The sequence below is a fragment of the Varroa destructor genome, unplaced genomic scaffold (genome assembly GCF_002443255.2).
Source record: "Varroa destructor unplaced genomic scaffold, Vdes_3.0 BEIS01000005.1, whole genome shotgun sequence".
Taxonomy (NCBI): Eukaryota; Metazoa; Arthropoda; class Arachnida; order Mesostigmata; family Varroidae; genus Varroa; species Varroa destructor.
In genome coordinates, this window is record NW_019211458.1 from 19,228,452 (window position 1) to 19,254,037 (window position 25,586).

Here is a 25,586-nt window from a genome sequence, read left to right on the forward strand (position 1 = left end):
ACCTTCGACGCATCTTACCACGCTTCAACAGTATGAGACTGCACTAGTGCGGTACAGAATAATGTACAACCTGCTCGGTGGCCACGGAAAAGATCGCGCGCACGCGGAGCCAGATATAGCATAAAGTTACTCGTTAACTGAGGCGAAATAGCCAAGCAAGCGACGATGGTGATACGAATTACGGCGATTAGTGAGCACTTCGCGAGCGCTGTGCCGTCCTTTTCGTCAAAACACGGTCGCATAAAAAACATTGGCTGACTGGACTGGTAAAGGTGGGCAGAAAAAGAACGAGATCGGACGGAGGGAATCGAGCGCGCTTGGAATTGGTTCGATATATAATACAAGTACCCCAGCAATGGCTTGAGTACCATGCCGCTAACTCTAAACCGCCGCGGCTGATGAAACTAGGCATTGCGATAAAGAAAAAATTATGAGAGGTATATTTCGAGATGGATCTATGTTGGTTATTTGTTCGAATTCTTAAGTAAGTAGTACCCGAGAAAGTCCACTGAAAGCTTGCAAACTTTTGCCAATCACTTGGTATACACCGATGAAGTGTTTGAAGATATACGATGCCAGAATGTTTGCAGTGCTAGCTTAGACTGATCTACTAGCTATTGGATTATAAACGTTTTGCAAATAGATCCGCCTCTTTCGAGTGTTCGCTGTGAGGGCCAACTTACAAAAAGGCCTACACAAGCACAAATGATCGCTGACGCTCTCGAAAAGTTTTCGCTGAACGTGATCCGGGTCATTTCGATGTAGAGAGCACAAAAAGTTTGTGTGGGCCTGGAACGTCCGCTGAAGGTAAAATTGGCATGTAAAAAAAAGTTTTAGGTTTAGTTAAACTTGTTTAACCGCTATTATAAAAGTATATATTGAAGGTTGATAACTGTGAAATCGTATCACGCAGAATAACTCGAAGAAGCGTGTGACGTGCGAATCATTTATTAATTAACTGAGTTACGTGAAACCGTCGTGGAGATGCCGGTACGGGGCTTGTTACAAGATAATGTTTAACAATGTCGTTTATAAATTACACAAATGTTGCTTTCATGTACTTTCGAGCGTTAAATCACTAGGAGTAGCCTCTGTCCTTACAATTGTTCGTGATCTCTAACAGCTTGATAAAAAGATGTTAGACTATCTCCGACTGTGATGAACCCAAACGATCGTAAACTAAAGACTTTCGTTCACCTCACTTCTATAGCTATAACATCATACCTACCAGGCCTTTTAGGTAGCTTCAACTTCGCAAATGGTTTGTCTACGTTAGCGAGCCGTTCACGGAAATGAGCGCCTTCCTTTCTCCTATTAATATAACAAGCAAACTTCTCGATGTCTATTACGCCAAATCTACAAGTGATTTCGAACTTTCGATAAACAACGTGTCATCATGTTACTGTAGGTGACTCAACTGGGGCCTATCGATAGAGCTAGTAATAAAAGCCTCGATTGTGAACTATATAGTGCTCAAACATGCCATACCAGTTCCTTGTATCGCTTGTGTCTGATCAACTCTTAAGGAATAGGATGCAATAGAGCTGTACGCAGACGTTCACACTGCCACTGCCGCTTCCGCAATGCTGGATTGAGTGGCCGATTCACAGCTTGCCCTATCTAACAAACAGCAAAGAAAAGGATAAGTTCGTCTCTTAAATGCGTCCGAGTACGCCATATCTTGCCTGCTTGGATGGATGTGCTGGCGCAAATCTTCAATTTCATGCATCGGTGCATGTCATTTTTCCGTACTCCGATTGCTTCCTCTGTTTGCCCATTTGCCTCCTCGCACTCTAGACGCTTGGCGCCCACATATAATCCCCACGCCGAGTCGATAGAGCCTGGACTAGTCAGTTGTCGGTCGGTCGGTCGGTCGGTCGGTCCCGACCACCACTGAAGGAACGTCTCGAAATAACAGTGATACTCGAATGAGGGGTCAGTTTGTATCCGTTATACCGGAAGATTGGTCGTACCGAAAAGAACGAAAGCTTCAGATTTTCGTTTGTCTCAGCGAGATGGGCAGTGGTTAGATGAAAGCTCTATCAAACCTATCTGTATAAAGTTATAACTGTTTATAACTTTACACAGAGTTAATGTTATTGCTGGGCATTCACGCCTAACCTGAATTTTATATTCATAAATTATCTTCTTGATAAACCTAGTATAATACAAGTCATAAACATACACTTATAATTTACCAGGTTAAATCCTTATTGTACTGGAGCATAACTCTAAAATCCATCGGCTTTGTTGTTAAGCTATTGAATGCAAGACTTTGTTGCTTGTGTTCTATGAACTAACAGACTTGAAGTATGTATATTGCTAGATTAATTAAAGAATAATCACTGTTAATCGGTATCTTTTCGCAGGTATCTACTCGTATCCACTTACATTTAGAAGAAATCCCGAGTAACGCCCGTATATATAGAGTGTCACGTTGAATGTAAAGGGTCATACGTCCCTGGCTCGTTTGGCTAGCGTCCGGACAATTTCTGAAAAGTTGCAAACTGATCACATTTTGAATCTTCTTTTCATCTCTGGAAGAATCGTCAGATAAAGAACTACGTGGTCTTACAAACAATGTCAACAACTATATACGCATATGATTGATCCGCTTCGACTATGGGGCATACATGTAAAGTGGTACCAAAAAAGTAGAAATCGTTTGATCATATTTATCCAGATTGTTCCTAGAGCTTTTTCGAAATAAATCACTTATGTAGAAGGTTCTATCTGAACTGAAATGCTTACAAAGGTACTAACGGTAAGGTAATTTTTTTTTTTTTTTTTGTTTTCAGGTTAACAGTAGCCTTAGTAGGCTGTGAGAATTGCTCCATGCTGAGCAGTTCTTAAGAGCAGATATTATTCTGCATACATGTCGTAAAGTCAAAGGAAATAAACCCCAGTTTATCTGTCATAAAGCGCGTGCAGATAACATAAAACTCTACAGCCGTTCTAATGCCGAGCAGGAAGCACGCAAATGATGACTAACTCGATACCAAATAGGTGTATGGATTATAACATGTCCATCTCTGTTTTCGAATCGGATGCACGTGATTTCGAAGATCCTCATCTTATATTCTCGTAACATCTCAGCCCATGCCAATGTCGAATTTTGAGAAATCTTGACGGTTACAGATCCGCACCACTCAGTTTTTCACACTGTTTACAATATTTTTCTCCCAGTTTATTATAAAAATAATTGTACCTTTCATACATATTCATAGACGGTTAGCAGGACAAAACAAATTGTGCCTTTTTTTTTCGTACTTTTATATTTCTTCCCTCAGTAATCGTGTTGTGACGGTCGGTAAAGATGCTGTGTTGATCCAAGGCGTACCTAGAAAGCTACCTTGATTTCAAATGATAGGACCCGCGATAGATTCAGGAATCGCTTTATTGACACCTCATGCAAACACGCCCGCTGACCCACCTGAATGAGGATGAAATTTATATTTTTTGATGGACAGTGAATTATAGAGCTTATTATGTAAATGTCCTCATCGGCACATGGAAGTTCTCGGCGGAGTCATTTGCCCTTCTTTTACCAGAACTTGTTTTCTTTACCTGATAGTTTGAAGCGGCAAGAACAAAACAGATGTCTGCTAGGTGAACAGAGTACACCGCATTTTGTACTTACAATGTAGAAACAAGCCTGGATGCGTTTTTTCCATTTCTCGGTGCCATACTCAGTGGTACTGCTGGTGCCGTAATCGTTGCTTCACTGCACACAGACTTCAGACAGACAAGTTTCTTCCCAATAGCATGGGGTAAGCGGCAACGAGATGTTGGCATAACGACATTATTGCAAGGAGATTATTACCGTTGCTGCCAGTACCAGTCCGCTAACTTCGCCAACGCCGGCGAAAAAGGAAGTCAAGCCTCCCAGTTCTACCTACATTTAGGTAAGGGAAGATGCTGGTTAGTCCCTGCTGTCCGTGTGTTGGTTTAGGGTAAAACGAAGCCCAGGGAGGCAGTGGAGTCCCACACAGAATCACGCATGAAGAAACAGAGAAAGTCCTAGACAACCTCTTGGCTCCACTAAACTAACTCTTTCAGCCAACACCTTCTCCAGCTAGTAATTGCAGCTCCACTACCTTACAACTCCACCTTCACGTCAAGGACGTGTCCTTCATTCCAGAAACGAATGCTGCTTGCGAGGTAGCACGTTGCCAGGAAGAATGGGTCAGCCGACGTCAAATGGGTTAGTGAGAGCAGACCTTGCAGGCGGCCTCGCTAGCAAACGAGAACGAAGTGCAATCTAACGTTTCCTTCCTCCTAGCTACACATATACCGGTACAGTACACGTGATATTAAGAACCTGAGCGCCGGTGGGGTCAAACGGCGACTGGCGAGGTGGGTCCTTTTAGGTAATCTGTAGTAACGAAATTCAATGACGAAGTTATGTTACGCTCTGCCTTCGAAACATTAGACTCTTCTTGACTTTTCCTCACCCCCGTTCATTTCGTCTCTTTGTCAGATAGAGCTTACCTGCTCACTTCATTTATTTTTCTAGCCGATGGCAAGCAGAGAGGTGCGCTTCGAGATAGTTTGGATTGTGAGCGCTTTTCCTTTATAAAGTATGAAAACAGGTCTTCCGAAGGTGGTGGAACCGAATTGCGCTGCAACGAGGTTGCGCTGCTAGGTCTGTGGCGCTTACCTATTCTTTTAACCGAGTCCGTACGTATCTCATATGTACCTGTTCTGTCGGCGGGTTTCTATGTGTTGTTGCCTTCTTCTGAAAAATTTTCTACCAGTATGACAACTATACTGTTATCTAATCTGTCTCGGCGAACCAGACGGAACCCTCGATTAGATATGACATTTTGCGTATTTTCAGTATGTGTAATAGCATTATGTTTAACATTTCGATCTACTTTTCGCAGATTTTTATTATATTAAACAGAGTTATTATTATAGCTTTCCTCATTTCTATAGCCATAAATAGCCGGACTGATATAATATATGGCGCAATCGTTGTGATAGAATACAGCTACTGAAGCTGCGTTTCGTATAATGTCATTGAGTCCACCATACGATATAGATTCGCATTTATATACGTACGCTGCTCTGTCTATTTGCGGCCGCTGCGAAAACATTAGTATCATACGACGACGACGACGTCAAGAGTCAGGTGTCTTGGCCGACTCCTATTCCATTTTTTGCATAGTTCTTCTTTCAAGTAGAAGTATTGGTAGCTTGTGGAACTTACGTACAACGGCAGCAGCAACAGCAATAGAACCAGCACAATTATTGTGTATCATCATTTGTGTATTTCTACGTATTACACTCATTTGCTTTCTGCACGTCTCTTCCTCCTACTGCTCGGCATCTTCTTTCTTCCTTTGTACGTTCGCTGTACTGCGTTGTTTCTTGTTGTCTGCTGATTTCACCGCGTCACTGGTTCGTTGCATCTCTTTACACAGACTTCGTATTTGCCAAATGGCAGTAGCTGGTCGCGCATTATCGAATAGCTGAAGGAAGCAAAGAAACAATACACGGCTTTGCATTATTATGCGATATCGTGCACCGTATCCTCCGCTATTCACAGGCTTCTGTAGTAGTAGCAGCAGCAGCGGCGGGAGCGCCCCAGAGCAGCAGAAGCAGTAGCGGAAAAAAGAAGCTCTATATACTGACACGGGGTAGACAGCGCAAACAGAGTTGACTACGAACCAAGAGGAGCACTCGCTTGCTTTTACCGATTACCCCACCGCACAGGCCATCGATGTTTTGTCCCCCCCCCCCCTCCACGTTCATCTGTCTCTCTCCCTGCGACCCCAGGCTTTTATAGACGCTGTTTGCTGCTCCTTCTCCGCCTCTTCTTCATCGACTGTACCCAATTTTTCCAGTCTTTGCCATTATTTTCCCTCCGCGTCGGTCCCTGTTTGTGCCTCCGTATAGCCCTATCCTCCTGCTTGCTATGCAATTGCTATTTGCGTGATCCCCCGCGATGTTGGCCCACGAAGCAAGCCACAGATGCCCTTACCGAATAATAATCACCAAGTAAATCCTCCCATTTCGTGTCGCACCAACTCCTCTTTGGTGCCCTTCAGCCTTAGCTCTCTTCCTCTCTCTATTCCTTGCTTGCATGTGCGTTTATGGGGGAAATAAGGAGGGCGTAAGGTTTTTCGAACAGTCGCCGCCGCGATGGCGGCTAGCTTAGGGTCGGGGCCGTGAAATATCTGGACTGACGATCGAATGATAGCGGCCTCGATACCGATGAGTAGCTGGACCAGGCTGCTGCTCAGCCGCAATTCGAACAAGAAACATCGTATCGTGGTTTTACGCCTACGAATCTAGCTTTGTGCTCTGTCGTCGGCTCCAGTAGCGTTCAGCTGTGCTGTTTTGGAGACTGACAAGAAGGACAGGTACGACTAGAAACCACGGTTAAATTTTCGGTACCAAAACGCGCATCGACGCCAAATGCGAATTGAGTGGGGTAGCTAGAGAAAGGGTTAGAAAGTGGGCCTGAAACGAAAGGCAAAGCAGAAATGGCGCTTAGAAGAGTGCTAAAGCGAAACGGGGAGGGACAAATGAAGGGGTGCTTTTGCCAAATTACATTCACCTCGGCCGCTAACATCGCCTCGACCGGTCCGTTGGTCGGTGGTTGCTATCGCTGAAGCTGCTGTCACAGAGGCAAATCTCCAGGAGCGTGGCTTTGCCCATGAACCTCAATGCGACCTGTCCTCGCTCCAACGAGTGCTGCTGCCGGCGCGTCTGCCGTCCAATCAACTTCGTTCGGACCCGTTAGTGGCTGTACGGCTCGTCACACTTTGTTGCCAAGTGGCGATGAGTCGCGCAAACGCTCTGCGATTGCTGTCATAAGCTGCAAGTGGTGCACCGCAATAGTGAGAGAGAACTCGAGGGTTCTCAGCTGGTGCTGCTGTCAATACTGTGGCCGCTCAATCGTTGATGGTCCTAGTCCGGAGCGGCTACCAGCTAGGCGGCCGCTGCTAGCGCCGACAATTGTAGTCGTAGTCATGGCAGCGGCAGGTGAAGCAGCGGGACAAGCGAAGCAAGCAACAGCGGTATTCCGTATTCGCAAAGCACCGTCGTGGAATTGGTTGCACTTCAGAGGATGAGAGCTCTCATCGAAACAGAGAGGGCTACGCGGGCGCCTCTCAAGCTTCTCAGCTTCTTTTTCTGCGCAGCATCAGTGGCAACGGTAGAAGCAGTAGCGGTCGTAGTAGCAGTAGAAATACGCGGCCACGTCGTCGAAGACGACCCCCGTCCTCCAGCCCTCTCTGCTCTCTTTTTACCTTCTAAAGTAGTTCGCTTACCAGACTCAGCCATCCAGCAGAGTTGTGTACGGCTGCCTGCGCCTACCGCTAATCCGCCTCTGACTTCCGCCTCACGGAGTTTCGATGTCATTAGTTTGATGAGACACCCGTCGTTCTAACGGGCCGGGAGAGCTCGGTGTGTCCTGGCGGACCAAAGAGCTGACGTTGGGGTAAGAGTGACCGAGAGTCAAGGGAGCTGAACGCGCCGCGGCAGCAGCATTGAGGCATAGGACGACACGTTGAACTATGCGACGCCGTGGCTGGTAGGACAGCCCGCTCGTAGTTGAGGACAGCAGACTGGACAGGAGGAGGAGGGCAGCTGTTGAATTCGATGGGTATGGATTTGAGCCCTCTCTTCCGGAAGATGGAAGAAAAGATGAAGCGCGAGTGAATGGCTGATCGCCTTCTTATAATGTTGTGTGATCAGCCGACCCAGTAAATGCTTGCGACACTCATATAGGGCCCGGTACGCACGGGACAGTACATTCTATGTATATTTTTTTGGGCGAAACGTAAACTGACATTGGGCAAGTGAAAGGGGCCGGTATAGGCTCAGGATTGCACAAAAAACTACTTCTGTTCCCAATCAACGGAAAGTAAAAAATGGAACCATTATAACTGATGACGAAGAGACAGATGGACAGGGAAGTTCAAGAGCTGTACAAGGTTTCAGGCGTTACTCTATATAGTATGTTTGAGTTATTCAAGATGCTAATTGTCTCATCATTCGTAAGACATTTTCGTTAGTGGGCTGCAAACACTCCTCTAGTCTCTCGGAGTCGGAGCTGCGTATCAGCTTTCGAAAAGTTTCCAAATATGATAAAAACAACAACCGATATATTTACTAAAAACTAAGCGCAATATTTATTCGCACATCTTATTCATTAGATTATTTGTTATTATTATATATTAAAAAAACGGTTTATCACGAATTTAAGCTGTTATTTTATTGAAAAGCGATTGTTCCCAATATAATCAATAGCAAACGGTTAAACAATACGCCAAAATAGATAACTGCGGTGTCGCTTACTTCATAACGCAACAGCGGCTCGGAGGAGAAAACCGAAACGATGAACTTCAGAAGACTTGTTGAAATTTCGACGATACGTTAAACAAGTCAAAGCAACGTAGCGTAGCGGCCAATGACCAGGAAAAAGAAAACAGATAATGGGGGCGGCTCCACGCCGATGATCATTTAAGATCACCCCTTAGAGAAGGAAACAGTTCTCTAAAGATACAGCACCTAGTAGGCAATGCTGGAGTGAGGGGCATGCACAAACTCAGTCTTATTCTACGGGTAGCACATGTCAGGCCGACACTCAGAAATGCAAGTTGGCTCTGTCAAAGTAATCTTGGTACAGCATGAATAATTGTCGACAAAATGTATCCCACCGCAATGGAGTCCTGCACATCCCCGAAAGCTCCCCGTGATAACTTATCGGCGCAATGCAGATGGCATCAACGTGAGCTGTTGCACAGCCGTTTACTTCAAGCGACTAGTCGGTCTGACACTGAAGCAGTTGGAGCGCTCCAAAAACGAATGAGTCAGTAGATGATCGAGTATGTTTATAAGAATCACTGCCCAAAGCTAACATGACGCTAAGAAGTTCACTTGCCAGGTAAAAGGATCAAATCATTATCAAATTCAGAAGAATCCTTCAGAAAGCACTGCAAACGATTGACGAAGATACCTCTCACTGGTATAAACAGGTCTAAGTTGATTTTAGCGAAATGAACGATTTCAACATGAAACTATTCACACTGGCAAAAGGAAAATATTGCACTGAACCTGTCGTAACAGTAAGTTAAGCACATATTATTCAATGACGAGCGTAAGTTTAGTATATCCGAGCAATTACTAACTTAATATAATTAGTCCTAGCAAGATGGATACTCAAGATGGATAATAGAACACTTTATAAGATAATGTTTACGGGCCAGGTATATTAGACTTTGAAGATAGTCGACTAGACAGAATAATTATAGAGCCAGCCGTCCAAGGCAATTTAACACCAGCACCGGAGGTAAAATTCTGAGCGAGATTTACTGCGAGCAATTAATTTCGGATTATACGTAATAGCGGGGCTAGTAGTACGGGTAATTTTAATAATGCATAGTACCCTGGTTACATGGCTTGCTCGAGAGAAGGCAGAAAACGAATTTAAGTTTATAATTGATATCGACATTTCTTGATGGATTTTTTTCTCACCACGTTGAGCGGCGCTGTTTTTAAGCGGTGAAGTAACTCACGAGCACAGATCGTTGGAAACACACTAAAAGCAAATATAACAAACAGACCTGGCGAAACGTTTACGAATCAGCAGGCACCGTCCGTTTATAGTAATTGCTTCGCTACGGATTGACTTCGTTCTGAGGGCATATGAAGTAGATATTTTGCCACAACACGGCCTAGTGGCATCTCAAAATGACATTCGTGTCTGCGCCTTTTGTTTCGATCTGTCTGTGTGATGGATACGACATTGATATCATATAGGTTAGTATAACCAATAGTCACAACCTATTTCGTCTTTGGTGCTAAATAACGATGTGTTCCGCCTTACGAATACACACGAGAAGAACTTAGTCGAGTTTCGATCATAAGGCTTCGAAACTCGCTTATATTGTACTATACTGTCCCAGCCGTGTTCCCACATCCCCGTATTCTTTGTAGATAGACTGTGGAGCCTCAATTAGGACTGCTTGGCGTGAAGGTCTATTAGCCAAGCTGAGTCGCAGGATCAGCCGGGCGAGTTTGCTCCGAATTAGCCTGCGTAACTGCCTTCGAGGGCCGGGGCACGCTGTACAGCTTTCAAAGCCGCGAGAACAAAACAGAACCTCTCACTTATGAGGCCAAGAGAACGTCGGCACAAAATGGCCGGATGGGGGCGGAGATATAAGCAGTCGATGTAGCATCGATGAATCGGTCTGGGCTCGTTAAGGTGCATTCCAGGCACTCTCTGACCGAAAACCAGCAGATCTGCTTCGTGGCCGTACTCCATTGCTTTCATCCATTCAGCGCATCGGCGAGGACGCCGACTACCGAAAATTAGAAAGTTTCACTGAAGCTCGTTCGCCGTACACTTTCGTCTCGGACGCCCAAAGACCGTCTACTACCTCCTGTTACCCTTCAACCCATCTACCTCATCGCCACATGGGCAAGTCTCACACAGACACATTGGTTGTCCATAGTCGATTTCCCTATTCCGTAGAATGGTATCTCGAACTCTGGATGCTCATTGGCAGTTACTGGCCGCCAGTGAGCGTCGGAGCCGGTCGGGACTTCGGAACCGATCGAGTACAATTACAAGAATAATGCATTCATTAAATAATTAAATAATAATATCGATTATGCCGATATCGCCGCCATAACATCGTTGTGTGGCTATGGTGTAATGCGCAAGTGGGTCTGTGTGCTAAGGCTGCCGATGAAGGGGAGCGTGGCCTGCAAGAGAAAATGATGATCTTGATGCCGTTTTGCGGCAGTAGCGAACGCGATGATGATTATTCTGATGGCGATGATGATGAAAACGAGAGTATTAATGATCGGTGCAGAGCGCACAATTAATAACTGAACAGAGAGCAGGAAGACAAGGAAGGAAGAAGGCTTTCTAACAGCGGGGGAGGCTGGACAGAGCGTCTACGAGGCTGTTGCGGCAATGGCTGCTACGAGGAAAAATTGTGGAAATCGTTCGGCGTTTTAGCTCGGGCTATCAACTGAAAATGGTAGGAGGACGTATGGGGATATGGAGTTGACGCCGCTAGCTGAAGCCCTATTAAGCATATAATGGGCACAATGGAATCCTCGAACAGCTCACAACCAGATCTTTTAGGTCGGTTGCGGTCCACAAGAGATAGTCACCAACCGAGGTCGTCCCTTGGGCATCCTTCAGGACGCCATTGCCCTCTTATTAACGCTCCCTCCACGCTAATGGCAAGTCCGTGGGGGCAGTCGGAAGCTTTCAGTGTAACCCTAACGAAGCAGCGTGGCGAGTGCTTCAACACGCCTTCAATTGAACGCTCAGTTGACAGCGAGGATGCATCTGTGGGCCAATGGTACAAGCGAAAACGAGAAAATAACCATTTGCTTTGTACAATCCTACCTGTACAGTCCACACTGGTCCCAAACCGAGCCGCATGAAAAATTAAGCGGCACGTAAATCTAAAGATGAAAAGGGAAATCCTGTCACTATCTGAGCAGCAAATAACAGTATTACTAAATTATCTTTAAACAGCAGCCTGAACATCTACAGGAACTTCGCCGATTATCTGTAATCGAGATAATAAACTAGTACGATAACGGGAGGGCACCTAAACAGCGCAGTACTATCGAGTGTCACCCAAGTGACTCCTATGACGATCAATATTAATTAACGTTTATCATGGAAGAATTATTAATGGCAAAACTAACATATTGCCTATTTTGCCTTCGTTCATACTCATATGATCATTATCGGTGGCAGTGAGAACAAATTCGTATCAAAGGGCTGAAGTCATCCGCGTTTATGGTAACGACTTTGATCGAAAGTGATGAGGTAAACGATATTCTATTTTGAGGCTGTATTATATTATACTATTGTATCATTGTTGCCGGTTGCCGTAACAAACATCGTTCTGGTCCATTTAGGACCATATCCACGGCAGTCTATTCTGGTTGGTCAACGTATTTGCAGTGTGACAGCAGATGGTCTGTTTCTGCGTGGTTAATTGACGTCAGATGAACCAAGCACAAAAGTTCCCCATTGGCAAGATATTTCATACTTTGTTAATCCAATTAATAAAAATGATGTGATAGGATAACAGACAATACGCAAACACGACGAATTCGATGCTATTCATAGCCATATTGGTCCTGTATACGAAAAGTGGGCGTATCTGTTTTGTAGATAACTACTTGCTCGGTGGGTTTTATACGCTCCTATTTCGAGCTGAGATAGCTAGGCTCGTTTTCCTAGCGCAATGTAAATTCTGCTTTTCGTATATCTATATCCTTACACAATCCATGCTTGTAAATACTTCTTATATACATATTATTTTATTATATAATATGTCATCGGTAACTAGGAAAACCGCAATTCTAGACCGTAGCATAAATTAGATTAGAGTTAACTCTACCTGTTTTGTTGCTAGATTTTGTCATCAGTTACCTGAGGCTCGAAGGTCGAGCTATGTCTCAATAGTTAGCAGTGAACTGCAGCTGCAGCATAGCAAACTGTAAAGTGTTTCGGCGAAACCGTGAGAACGTCCTGCACGCTTTCGATCAATCTATTGGGTCCTCAGGCTCAATGAAACATTAGCAGGGCTACTTGTACATTCTTTCAAAAAAGAATAGAAACACTATTATACCGGCGAAATAAGCGAAAACGATGAATTGAATTATTAGATATAGAGTATTGCAACGAATCTTTAGGAACACCCGGTTTCTGTGTCCGCGGTAGTACGAGAAGGTCTCAATTCCAACCCCACTATTCTAGCCAGCCGACCAGCAAATTATACAAAAAAGAAATCGTTTAGGCAAAATAACTAAGGCAAAGATTAGAAAGGAGAACAAAACTTCCGCGTCATTTCGCATCGACTGCGCGGTGCTTCTTTATATCTACCCTCTACTCTAAGATTAGAATACCATTATGGGTGTGTGTGTGTGTGTGTGTATATGTGCATGTACCACTAACCCACTACCCCTGCCAACAGTTTCTTTGACTAAAAAAGAGCTTCAGGACACAGACATTAAGTTCGTGTTCTTCAAATGGGTTGGCTAAGTAGGTTTCAGCCGTTGAGTGAGTGGCAGAAGTAGCAGTTTTAGCGGCAGTAGCTATGGTGGCAATATCGTTGCTCGCTTTGGTTGATGCCCAATATCTACCTCCTTTTCCTTTGCAACCCCCATTCATTTTATCTTCCTCTGAAGCTTTAATGATGTCTGTTCCATTTATGTGGATCTCTTTCTCCTGCTATCTTTATGGACTCAGATCCCTAATGAAACGCGACAACAAGGAATTTCTTGTCGAATTTTCGGCGGATATTTGAGTCGTCTTTTGTCATGCCTTTGCCCCCTTCAGCTGTAGTCGAGTGTAGGCGATTGCCACTGTGAGGATGGCAATAACGAGTTGGCCGAGCAAAAGTCTTCATCGTGTTCCGCTCGCATTCACTTGTTCTCTCCTCTATTCTCACCTCGTTCAGTTCTCTTTGTCTACCTTTCCTTCTTACTCTATAGATATTTTGGGGTTTAGTTATAGCATCTCTCGTTATTTTTCGTCTACTACCCAAAATTTTTCGTCATCGCTTTCTGTCTTCCGTTTGGGTTCTTTCTTCATATGGGACGATGACGAGGCTGTCCTTGCCAACAAAGCTAGCAGCTAAGCGAAATGAGTCTTTGACAGCAAGACTCATCTATATCAATCGGAGTCGTCTGCCTCTCCTTTTCTGTTCGCCACGTTTGTGTTTGGTCTGAGACGAGACATCGCAAGAGCGATATAAAACATAATAGAACTGCACAGGGTGGAGGCGGCAGACGAAATAAAAAGAAAAAAGCGGAGAAGAGGCGACCAGAAATAATGGCGCTACGACTAAAAACGAGTAGATGAATTACGAACGGGAATGAACAAGTTAAGGCTATCATTGCGGCCGCTTATACACCATCATCATCATCAACAGCACTTCGTTGTCGTCGCTGTTGTTGTCACAGTAGGCGACGCCATTGTAGTAGTCCTCGTTGTCTACTGCCCGCTCTTTGCTCAGTCTCTGCAGCTTTTAGCCACCTCGCACTTCTATGGACGGGCAGCTTTTTTTTACGATATCGCAAAGAACGTAATAAAGCGATATGAAATGTCGAAGACGCCTATGAGAGATAGAGTGTGGGCCCAAAGGAAGGAGTAGAAAAGGAAATAAAAGAGGCAATGAAAGGCTTGCCTTTACTCATAATTTTGTCAGATCGAAAAGCCAGGGGCTTTAGCAAATGCAGGGGAACAAGAGTTGGTGCTGAATGTATGATTACTGGAACACGAAAAATACGAAAAGGTTTGTAAATGAGAGAGAAAGTCGGAAAGGGGGTCAATGAGTGAGGAATGTTTTGCCGATCTTTCAATTGCGTCACGGGTCACGATGGTTTGGCACGAACAGGGACACGCTGTCATGCGCTGTGGTTGTAGTCGTTATGTCAGTCATAGAAAGTGTACTAGTGGTTCTATAGTAGAAATGTAGCGTGGGGTTAATAGGACTCGAAATCGGTCTGAGATCTATTCGTCGGCGACAGAGTTAACCGCGAACTCATAGGAATTCAAGGATATGTCGGTTGGTTGAACTCAACTGTCTTATGTCGTCCACGTTTCGCGTCCCTATTCCTTTAACGGTTCCTCTCCCTTTCGATAACGAGCACAAACGATGAGAAGTGAAAAAAAAAAACGCGACCAAATGAATCAGGGGGTTTTGAGGCTTTTTATGTTATTTAAGGTTATCGCTTATTTTTTAGAACTTTCTATATTGAGTCGCCGGCAGTGGTTAACAATGGAACGTGTGGTAGCCGATTAATTCAGCTAGCAGAATCAGCAGCTCTAACTAGTAGGCAAATAGGAAGTAAAGATGGCTGATGAAAAAAATGTAAAAGAACTCGCAGTCAGTACGACTCAGACATATGGTACTTCGTCACTCTCTTTTGTCCCTCGTGTGTGTGTGAAGTTGCATCCTACGAAGCCTTAATTGACCTGTTCGGTCTTTTGATCATGTTATTAACGACAGGGTTCACGCTTCTTTGCGCAAACGAAATTTTCGTTAACTGTATTTATTTTTCATATAAAAATGCAATATAATAGATGGCGACGTTTACCAAACACGCCTTCATAGGAGCTTCTGGAACAGGTCTGCTGTGATCAGTCAGTAGACGACTTTTCCAATCCTAGTCTTTATGCATCGTAGGCCTTTCATGTCGTGAATTTGTAGGTCTCAATGTTTCGTTTAGTTTAGTAGATCCTATTAGCGTTAAAATTATATATGTAGAATTAGGATTTAGTACTTTGTTATTACTGTGCTATTCACAACGCAATGGCCACTCTGTTGCGGCCAAAGTCAAAAAGAGGGCTTTTGAGGGAAAGAAAACGAAATATTCCGTAAACGGACGGACGTGATCCCGTCTGAGCTTTCGAATAGCTGCAGCTTCTGCTGGCATTGGTATTACTGGGGTGGTGACAGCTACAGCCGCCGGTGCAGACAGGCGGAGCTGCGTAGGGGGCCCGTTGCAGATCTACCATCATCTCGTTCGTAGTCGTCGTCCTTTTCGTCGAACCGTTTTCCGGACGATTTCCAAGATTGAACGGAATCCTTCACCCGACCGGCCAAGAACACCCTTCTGCATAGAGAAAAGGTTGCTTCTCCGTCCATCGACTATCACTGCTATTATAGCTTCTGCAACTTGTGCTGTGAAAGAGAGGAGGACTAAACGATGCCTAAAAATTCATAATAGAACCTCTATGGCACGCGGACGACCTGGCTAGCCGTTGCTGCTAGTTCGCCCAGAATTCGATGGGACTGAAATGAAAGAAGTTGATATGGTAGGCCTAGAAGGTCGAAGCAGTGAAGCCGGTTCGAATCTGGTTTCTTTCTCCGTCTTTACTTAGGTGAGGTGAAGACGAGAACTAAACGAGATTGTGGAGGACAGAGATGGGGGAAGCATCTACAAAAGCCAGACAAGAGTGAACTAGGCTACACGCGGTCGTATATCTCTTCTCGGATCGGCATTCTTGATCCAAGAACGACTGCTTTTCCGACCCCAGTGTTGAGCCTTTTTCTAGTCTCTCTGAAAAATAGAGTAGGCAGTAACATCATCGGTAGCAGCAGTTCCACCGTTTCCTAGTTTCAGCGGCCTCCATTCCTAACAGTTACGGACGGTTCGAAAAGTACTCATTGAAAGCGTTAGTCCTTCGCCACGCGTTTTCTCGCCCGCTATTTCTTTCGTCGACCCCCACCGCAGCACTGAACGAACAACTCTTCCATCGGCTGATGCTGCTTCTGCTACAGTCTTCGTAGCAGCCACTGTTTCCAATGGACAAAAACTTTCAAAGACTAAATGTAGAAGATAAAGGAATCCCGCCCCCTGAATACCCGACCCGTCAAGTTTCCACGTCACCCCCACCATTGGAGATTTTGGCTCTTTTACATTGTCGACTCTTCTCTTTGGCTGAATTTTCACAATAACAGAGCCACTGCTGTTACTGGCAAACGGTCGGATGCTGCGAACCAGATCGACTGCCACGCTGATCCGATGGCACAGCTCTTTACGGCGACGGTGGTAAGCAAAGAAGCCTTTTTCAAACAACGCACCCATTGCTTGCTCATTGAAATATAGATAGCGACTCGACATCGATTTCAGGTTGGTGTTACTTTCGTTATCCGAAGATTCCCTCCGAATACAATTTTATATTCTTTACCCCCATTTTGAGCGTTCGGTTTAGCCGAACAACCTTTCGTAGCGACAATTTCTGACGGTAGAGCCGGTAGCGGCATTAGCCAAAAAGGTATCTAACCCAAATGAGTTAGCTAGAGTTCGTACTATCCATGTCTCTGAGCTTTATCTGTCTCTAGCTATCTCTCTCTGTCGAAGCACGACAACGATATGATCCCCGCATTTCCACCCGCGTGTATTACCATCCCATGTCATCTGCCGTTTGCAGCGGCCAGGAGCGCTACCGTCGGTTGGCGGTTCCTCGTCTAGCGACCGCCCGACAAAACTTAGGGAGACATAACAGTTCTTCTTTCTCTCTCTGCCTTCTGGCTCGTTGTTTGATTTGCAATTCACTGATGAGTCTTCGCGCTAAGCTCCCTACACTAGCTGCTCCGAAAGCTGGGAGACGATGGCAACGGCAGCGTGACCGAGGACAGTCAGTGACTAGGGACTAACTCGGACTGTGAAGCCGTTAAATGGGCTGCAGGTTAGAGGAACACATGACGGCAGCTAAGAGTGGAGGAATCCTTCGGGGTTGGTCGAAGCGGAAGGGTCGTCTGTTGATGGAACCTGCCAGCTAGAGACAGACGAAACTCACACGAGTCAATGGGAGAATCACCGACCAAACCACCCCATTACTTCATGCCTTCGTTCCTCTTCGCGCCCTTGACTACCCCTCGTTCCTTTCCCTTTTACATACTAGTCCTACAAGCAAGTCTTACCTTAACTCAAATGGCTCGAGCCTAATGTCTCTTTCTACCGTTCTAATACTTCACCATCCACCACTTCTTTTAGCGGACTCGGACGACCGTTACGACGACAGGCTCTATTCGGAGTTCATTTTAAAGCCACAGCCGCTACCGAACTACCGTCACAAGCACTGCTGTGGACCAACACTGTTTCTGCTGCGCTTTGCTCGAATCGGCAGTTAGTCAGTTCTACCTATTCACCGGATGACCTGCTGCCCGTTGCCTCTTTTTCCATTTGGCCCACAACTATGTTCCGTGAATACTAGAGACCCCATTTCCCTGTACCCTGGCAGGGTGATGCTTTCAGCTGATGTTGAGTCTGTAGAGTTTTCCGTACTTCTTGTGGCTGTATGTAAAGCCCAATTTCGAAAGTTCCAAACGAGAGGTTAACGGCTGGATCATGCAAGGGCTCATGATTTTAAAGTCACTCGTGCTTTAACCCTTTCGTTGTCGCAACCGCCGTTATTGCAATCAGCGATTTTCCACACCGCGGAGAAAGCGAAGACAAGCTACGTTACGGGAATGCCAATAAGGTTGGCCCATTACTACAGCCAGAACTGAGCGACGGGAACAGCCCACGATTTGGAGTAATACGGCGGCGCCACGTCAACATTGACAACCAAGCAAAAAAATTTCGCGAAAGGTCAAAGAACCGCGGTAAACGGACGAGTCACTGATGTTGCTTACAGGCCGCTATGGACCGCCATATTTGTGTATTTGGTAGGCGCATCCACAAGTGTGAAACAACACCAAAGTAATAACAAGCTTCTGATCGATAAAAACGTGTGCTAATTCGAACAATGATGTACGTTGTCCGCAACTAGACCGTGTGACTTCCCCCTATCAGGAAGTATATGGATACATACATAGCCGATATCTTTTTTGAAAATTGCACATACATATGAATTTTTAACATTGCTAGTAAAAAAAGTTTTTTTCAAAGCAATAATTAAAGTATATGTTTGTAAGTTTCTACTTTACCCTTGTTATAATACATTTGCGATAGCAGAATCAACACCCACTGAACTACGAGTTAAAGCTATTATAGAAGCTACACTCATCTAATCATTATATCTTTACCGAAAATCAACACCTATTAGCTAACTTTATTACATAGTAAACTAGTTCTATCTCACTATCAACGCTAATATGGCTGTTGTGTTCATATTGAGCTTGACTCTTCCTTGAAATGGGTCGCTTTCCCAATTTTCTGTGTGAATAAATAGTTGTATCTATTAACGCTGAATATTTCTACATGTAACTTTGAGTCTTACTGATCGATTGTCTCTTCGAGATGTGTACACATGTAGCATACTATATAAACAAGCGGTCAAGTTGAAAACCTGCAGGAGCGCGCCTTTTGAGCTCGCGGTGTGTCTTATAATAACAATGCTGTTCATAGCAAAATATTATATGTGAAAACTGGAGCACTAGAATACATCTAGATCTCTAGTGGTTATGTAATCTCGCATCGAGAATGAAAGGTCATGCTTTGGACATCGAGACCGAGAAAAGTATTCAGAATTGGCCAAACATTTCGGCTATCAATGCTACAACCGCAACTGATGACGTAAGATCTTTAAAAATACTTACTTTTGACATTAATATCCAGTCCCTAATGCAGGTAACTAGACCGTTCTTCTTTAAAGAAACGAGAAAGTTGATCGTTCGAAAATATAGGACGGTATTGTCTGCAGTGTTCCTAGCTGTCCCATATCGAATAATTTTTATGTCCGCGAAACAACTGCATTTCAACGAGGCAAAACAATTAATTCTGCTGCTCTTCGACCAGTCTACCTACGAATGAACGGCCATCGAGGCAAGATACTTTCCGGCAGCCAATCTTCATCGCTACTTTCTGTCGTCGCCTTCGATTTGCCTGCCGTAGATACCAGAAAGTCACCTAAAGAACGGTAAAGTATCTTTAGTCACCGTTCTGCATTGTTGGTTTCCCTTGTTCTTTTTGTCAGGCTCGGCCCGCTCCCTTGTCAAAAGACGCTCAAAAACGATGGCGAGACAAGTTATGTGACGGATCAAAGGGCATCAGCAGTTCGCTTGAGAGGGGAAATGCTATACCAGCATAGATAAACGTGCGAACAGCGTAAACGCTTTTCTCACTTTACACACACAGGAAGTGAAAACCATCGCTCAACTAAACGTGCTGGTTGTGTTATCAACCAGGTAGTAGTATACCAAGTTCATCTCTTGGCAATAAATGAGATGGAAAAGCCACCTTAGAGTTATGACAGGATCGTATTTGCAGTGGGTGCGAATCAGGGCCAATAAGAAATCAGTAAAAAAACCTAAACGTAAAGAAAATAGACGGCGGCTTCACGAGGTGAAGTTCAGTTCTTGCTTATTATTAATTATCTACTAATCTTCGACTGCGAGTGCATGTATAAAGCCATAGCAAGAATAAGTTAGAACAAAGATAGCATTTTATTAACTGGAACCTTTTTATTTTTTACCGTGTGGCCTCTGACATAACCCATACATGGCGTAGTAACTGCTCGTGGTGAAGGTTGAAACAAACCCAGTCTTAGTAATACACTGTAATTTAAAATTTCCATAAAACGAAATGTTTTACAGTCATAGCACTGCATTCAAGTATGTGGGTACTTAAATTTTCAGAATACATACTACAAAATATTATATATACCATAGAAATTGTAATCCAGCTCAATTATTATTGGCTGACCTTATGTAGGTATTTACTCTGCCGAAATTACGAACGCTCGGTTTCTTTGCTGAAAGCGAGCATATTCTAGGCCGCTATGTGTTACAGATGCGTCGTGATTATCCCACATAAAAATTATAAGCCAGAGACACCGCTCATTAAAGTCGATTGACATTGGCGGAGTCCTCACTCCGCCGAACGAACATCTGTCTGCACATACATATCTACACATACGTAGATGCGTGCCTGTGACAGCCCACGTAGCCGAAATGAATAGTCGAAAAGAGCGAGACAAAGCGAATATAGATGATAGTGGTTCTTGTCTTACGTTCCCTGTACCAAACTGAGCACCTGCTCACTTAGCAGGCGTGTTGGCAAAAAGGCAGACCACAGACGTGAGATTAAGGCGATCAGGAAGGTAGTGGCCTAACACTTAAGTGAAGCGCTTAGGATATTTACACTTGCCGTAGCATGAGCTCACTGAAAGACCTGGTAGGGTTCTACTGGAAGCTGGGGGAAAACGGGGAAAATGACGAATACAAGCGGTTTCGGGGCTTCGAGGTTCAAGAGTTTGCTTTCTGCTCCTGCCTACCCCCTAGTAAAGAAGGGGTTCAGAGAAGACACTTAATGTTAATGAGCCAAGTCAGTGGGCGAATGCAACCCGGTGTCCCCGGCAGACTTCAGGCAGAAATGGGCCTGCCCTGCTCTGTTCGTCCTTTGTTCTACTACCCCGCTCGGGGCAAGCCCGTTACTCGGAAGCAGGCAGGCAGGCGTCGTCTGTCCGTGTCAGGCGTCCGGTGGCAATCGAGGATATTCACCATGGCCGTCTTAAGGTGGCGCCAGCTAGCTGTACACCTTTTTCAAAACATCAAAGGAAAGGTTCAAGTATTGGATGAGAGAGCTTAATTTTGTGCTCTACACGCATACATATACGTTGTACTATATTGTACACGCTATGAGCACTGTAGGCAAGCTATCGGCCAAGTTCAGAGGGTCCTGTACAGCGAGGTCAACATGCGTACCGCGGCGACCCTGCCCTACCATTGGATAACCCTAAAAACTATAAACTGTATCAAACGTAAGTGCCAGTGAACGACAACGTAGGCGGCAGCGAAACAAATCGGTGATCTTGTAATTTGTGTGTCCACGCGTAGCCCTTAAGAAGACCGGCGGTAGTAGTAGTGATGGTGATCGGGGGACACTTCATTCGGTGATCGTGAAGTCTTGCCTAACCTCCTCTAGTATTTGGGGGGTGAACGAGTAAAGCGATTTAAACCTGGTGAAACAGGCTTGAGCAAAACGTAGATTGTAAAGCAGCAGTTTCGTGCGAAAACTGTTCCTACCAGCAGGTCGTAGCAGGTGATCCGGACATCGGTGTATATCAGGACTGAGCATCAACACACGGAGTTCCAAAGGGTAAAGTACTTGCTACAAAGTATTTTTCCTATATATATATATATATATATATATATACTGTAGGTATGTACTGTGTGACAGGGAATCTGTGGTCATTAGTTATAGGTAGATATTTACCTATCAAGTCACATCAAAGAATTACTTTACTAGCGGCTCGGTTTTCGGGCTAAAAAATATGGATTAATCTGAGAGAGCCGTTCAGAGGCAAGGATGATTCTAATTATGGTGTGAATAACCAGACCGAAGAAAATAGGGGATAAGATTATATTCAAAAGTCTTAATCGTAATTTGAATTGAAATCGTAGTGAATGTTAATGGCCTACCACTTTTGTAGTTTTTGTCTAGATGCAACGCAGATTTTCACATAGAGTTTGTTAAATGTTGGATTTTTAACGCAAGAATATGTGTCATTAATTATTCTGTGTGTTATTAATTATTAAACGATTATCAATAGGTAAAACTAGTCAAACGATTTTTATAATTCGTTGGACACACGCCCACCGTTATTAGCAGCGATTACTTGTGGCCGTAGACACGCAGCTCTGCAGCCGCCGTGGTGGTGCGTGTTTACACATGAAAGTCCGCGCAAAAAGCTGGCACACCACGGAATGTGCTAGACTCTTTTCTTAAAACAGAGGATTGATGCCACCTAAGGTGGGCATGAAGTAACTCAAATTGGCGCCAAAGGCAATACCAAGCAGTTACACACACTCTTTGACAGTCCACCTTATCATAATCGCCAGCTATTGCTTCTATAGCGCCGTTTCTTTATTCGGGTCAACGACACAGCGGGAGGATGGACCAACTGGCTGTTGTCAGCAGCGGCCAAAGAACACAGTGGGAGCGTAATCCAAAGCACGTGCATGACGTAGCCGACGAACGTGCACCAGTTAAACGTCGCTGCGTTAATCATGCTACGGAGGAACGCGCAAAGAGGGCAGTATCGTAGTAGTGCTACTCCCCCTGTTATGCTGCCATGGACCCGACGGCTTCGTTCTGCATCAAGGAGATCGGAGGACAACACTAGCCGTGGAGACGCCGGCGACAATCATAACGATGAAGGGGTGAGTCGTTCTGCGAAAGGCTGCAGGCGAATGCGCGACTTCCACGTCCAACAGCAGTAACGGGAAGTTCTTACAGTTTTTAGGGGCTGCGTTTCCTCTGCTACAGTTCGTAATCGTGCCGCTCGCGGTAGCGAGTTTCCCTAATGCAGACGACACTGAAAACTTGAAAACAAATTGTCTCATTGAAGGAGCAGGCCGACCGGCCGCCGCCCGCTACGGTAACGCTCGCCGCGGTTTCCCTTTGTGGAGCGGTTACGGACACAGGGTAACTATAGAATAGAAGAAAGAAGGACGGCAAGTGGGAAAACGAGCTTCTCTCCCTTTTTCCCAGACTTTTTCCTGAATTATAGCGGTGATCTCTGATGCGTATATAGTTGATTACAAAGCCTGCTACTACTACGCTCGAAGCAGCAAAGCAAGCACAGACAAAACATGGATTAATTTTTCGGTCGCTCTAACGGCACCGCTTTAATGGTCCACAATCACTTCACGAGGTTTCCACTGTAAAGTGATTGTAGAAGGATATTCTTTCTGACCTTGGCTTGAAAAAATGTCACCCAGCACTTACATAAAGAAGTCCTCTTTGTTAGACTTTTCTATACGATCCTAATGGGAATAAATAGTGAGTCATATGTCATTGGATTTGTCGCACCTCGTACTAGGATTCGGCTTTTCTTAAACCGGAAGCAGTGATATGTTAACTTCAAGGTGCGCCTTGGATATTTTGTTCCCGATTTTCATACTGTGATCAGCATGTGCACATCTGATGTTTACTGATTTTGCGTGGACCGAATACAAACTTCATAGTAGAGTGAAAGTCAATTCTTGAACTAAAACACGTGTCAGCCCCCCACCTGATCTCGACTCTTTTCGTTTTCCATTTTGTTCTTTCCTACCTCTGTTTTTTTTATTGAATCACTTTCTCAAGTAGAGAAATCTGTTTCTGGAAGACCGAATCCTGGATACCCTAGAAGGCGGATAGCAGACCGACGTCTGCTAGTCGAAGCAGTGTCAATCAACTTAGTCGAAAGTATTCACTGCCAGCTTAGAACTAGAACCAACCTGACTGCCAAAGGCCTGCTAACCTAAAGCAAGGCTTTGTTGTGCTCTGAACGCGAATGAAACGAACAATGGAAGGATTTTTTGATTCTGGAGACTTGATTTGTTTTTTTTGTTTGTACGTCGAAACAATTTATACGGCTACCAGTCACCAGTTACGATGCCGGCCAGCGATCAGAGCATCGTTTAGTGCACGTATTAAGCGGTGCAGACATATCCGGCCATAATGGTCCAAGTCGATCCCTAGACACTGTTTATAGTCGTTTCGAAGCGTGTTATATCCTACTGAACTACAACGGCCTGCTAATGGATCCTACAAAGATGGTTTGGCCTCGTTTCTGAGCTGCACTTCGCCTTGCTGGTTCAGGGGTGGCGGCAAACGAGGTGCTGACCGCAATATCTTCTTTCGACGTAACTTGACCGAATGTTCTGATATACCTTGCCTTTTTCGTGCTTGGAGAGGTGTGGTGGGCTTTGACGCCCACGCCCATGAACCAGCCTGCTGGTACTCGGGTAGGGACCTACACGTCGTGCTTTTCCATAGCAATAGGACAGTTATACGATCACCAAGATTTGTGCGACATACACTAGTGCCATAACAAAAGAGGCTAAAAGACTAGACTTGACCAGACCAGCGGAGACGCGGCGAAGGCCGTCCAACAATTTACGCGACGCAAAGACTACCGCCGGCGTAATATAGGAACCAGAAACAGTTTACGCAGAAAGACTGAGATCGACTGGTGGGTAGGCTGCCGGCCAAAGCAAGTAAAGAGGGTACCAAGGCAGCTCCATAACGTGTAGTATAGGCTAGAAGCAGTATAGTAGTAGTTGCGTTTGCCAGCTCCGACGATGCTAAGGACACGACCGACAGGCTGAACGACTAAGCGGTTGTATTGTCACTGAATTTACGGGTTACTCTGACGCTGGGGTTTGGCCGTTGAAGCATCCGGTGTTGGGTAGCTACCCACGACGAAGACTGACTGAGCTGGCTGTTATAACCACCTGGATGTGGTTTGGCTATTGAATAGCAAGATATCCTGATCATAAGTGCAATATGCAGTTGTAGCAAAACTATTTTGCTAGTTTTCTCTCGTCAAACTCCACCTTGGTGACCGCACATGATGATGAGATGCTGCGTTCGTTCACTCATAGTACTTGAATAGCGCAAGAAATCTAGAAGGACAATGAATTTACTTTGTATACCTCAGTAGGTAGGCATATTGCTTAATTCAGTATAATTGTACACCAAACACCAATGATTAGCTTCCTAGAATAGCTAACTAATGTCATTTTGAATGTACAATTTTTCCATAGTTGATTCTGAGCTGTTTTCCTTCTGTGGTAGATTTCGGTAAGGCTGTGTAGAATCGGTTCAAGTACACATCAGGAAGTGAGCGCTCGGTATGGGCCTGTTGAATATTAGTGCAGGGTTAGACTATATATCGATTTTGGGCCTTACTCGTTTTGCCGGCCATGTTGCATTCACAGACAATTTCTCATTCAGCAGACGTATAGTGTAATAGGTAACCGCTGCTGATTTCGAACATATCTTAACACCTACCATATCCGGCAACCGAAAGTCTGGAGGATGTTCGACGTTTCCGCGGCAATGGCCATGAATATGCAGATTAATCATCCGAACTACGTGGCAACTTCACATCGAATTCGATAGAGACCCATATTTTTTTAAATGTACTTTTTATCAAACAAGAAAAACATATGGGACACGCTGTAGCTAGAAGTTTTTTCGTGTACTCGAACGCCATCCCCAGCAATAGGCTGCTCTAAATTAATTATAATCTAATCAAACCTTTACTGTCTGTGTCAGAATTTGAGTGAATTTTATATCAGTATCGGCATGCGTCTTTGGCTGCCCCGAAAGAGATATACTTAGTAAGAGAGATAGAGAGAAGA

The 25,586-nt window shown here is 44.7% G+C and overlaps 1 long non-coding RNA gene across 1 annotated transcript; it reads right to left on the reverse strand.

Annotated features, from left to right (window-relative positions):
* Window positions 1-970: 970 nt before the first annotated feature.
* LOC147755393 (uncharacterized) lies at window positions 971-19,330 on the reverse strand. The gene is made up of 3 exons (XR_015328756.1): window positions 19,050-19,330; window positions 2,392-2,492; window positions 971-1,893 (listed from the first exon to the last, which is right to left on the reverse strand). It is a non-coding gene; the product is annotated as an uncharacterized LOC147755393 (long non-coding RNA).
* Between the last annotated feature and the right edge of the window lie 6,256 nt (window positions 19,331-25,586).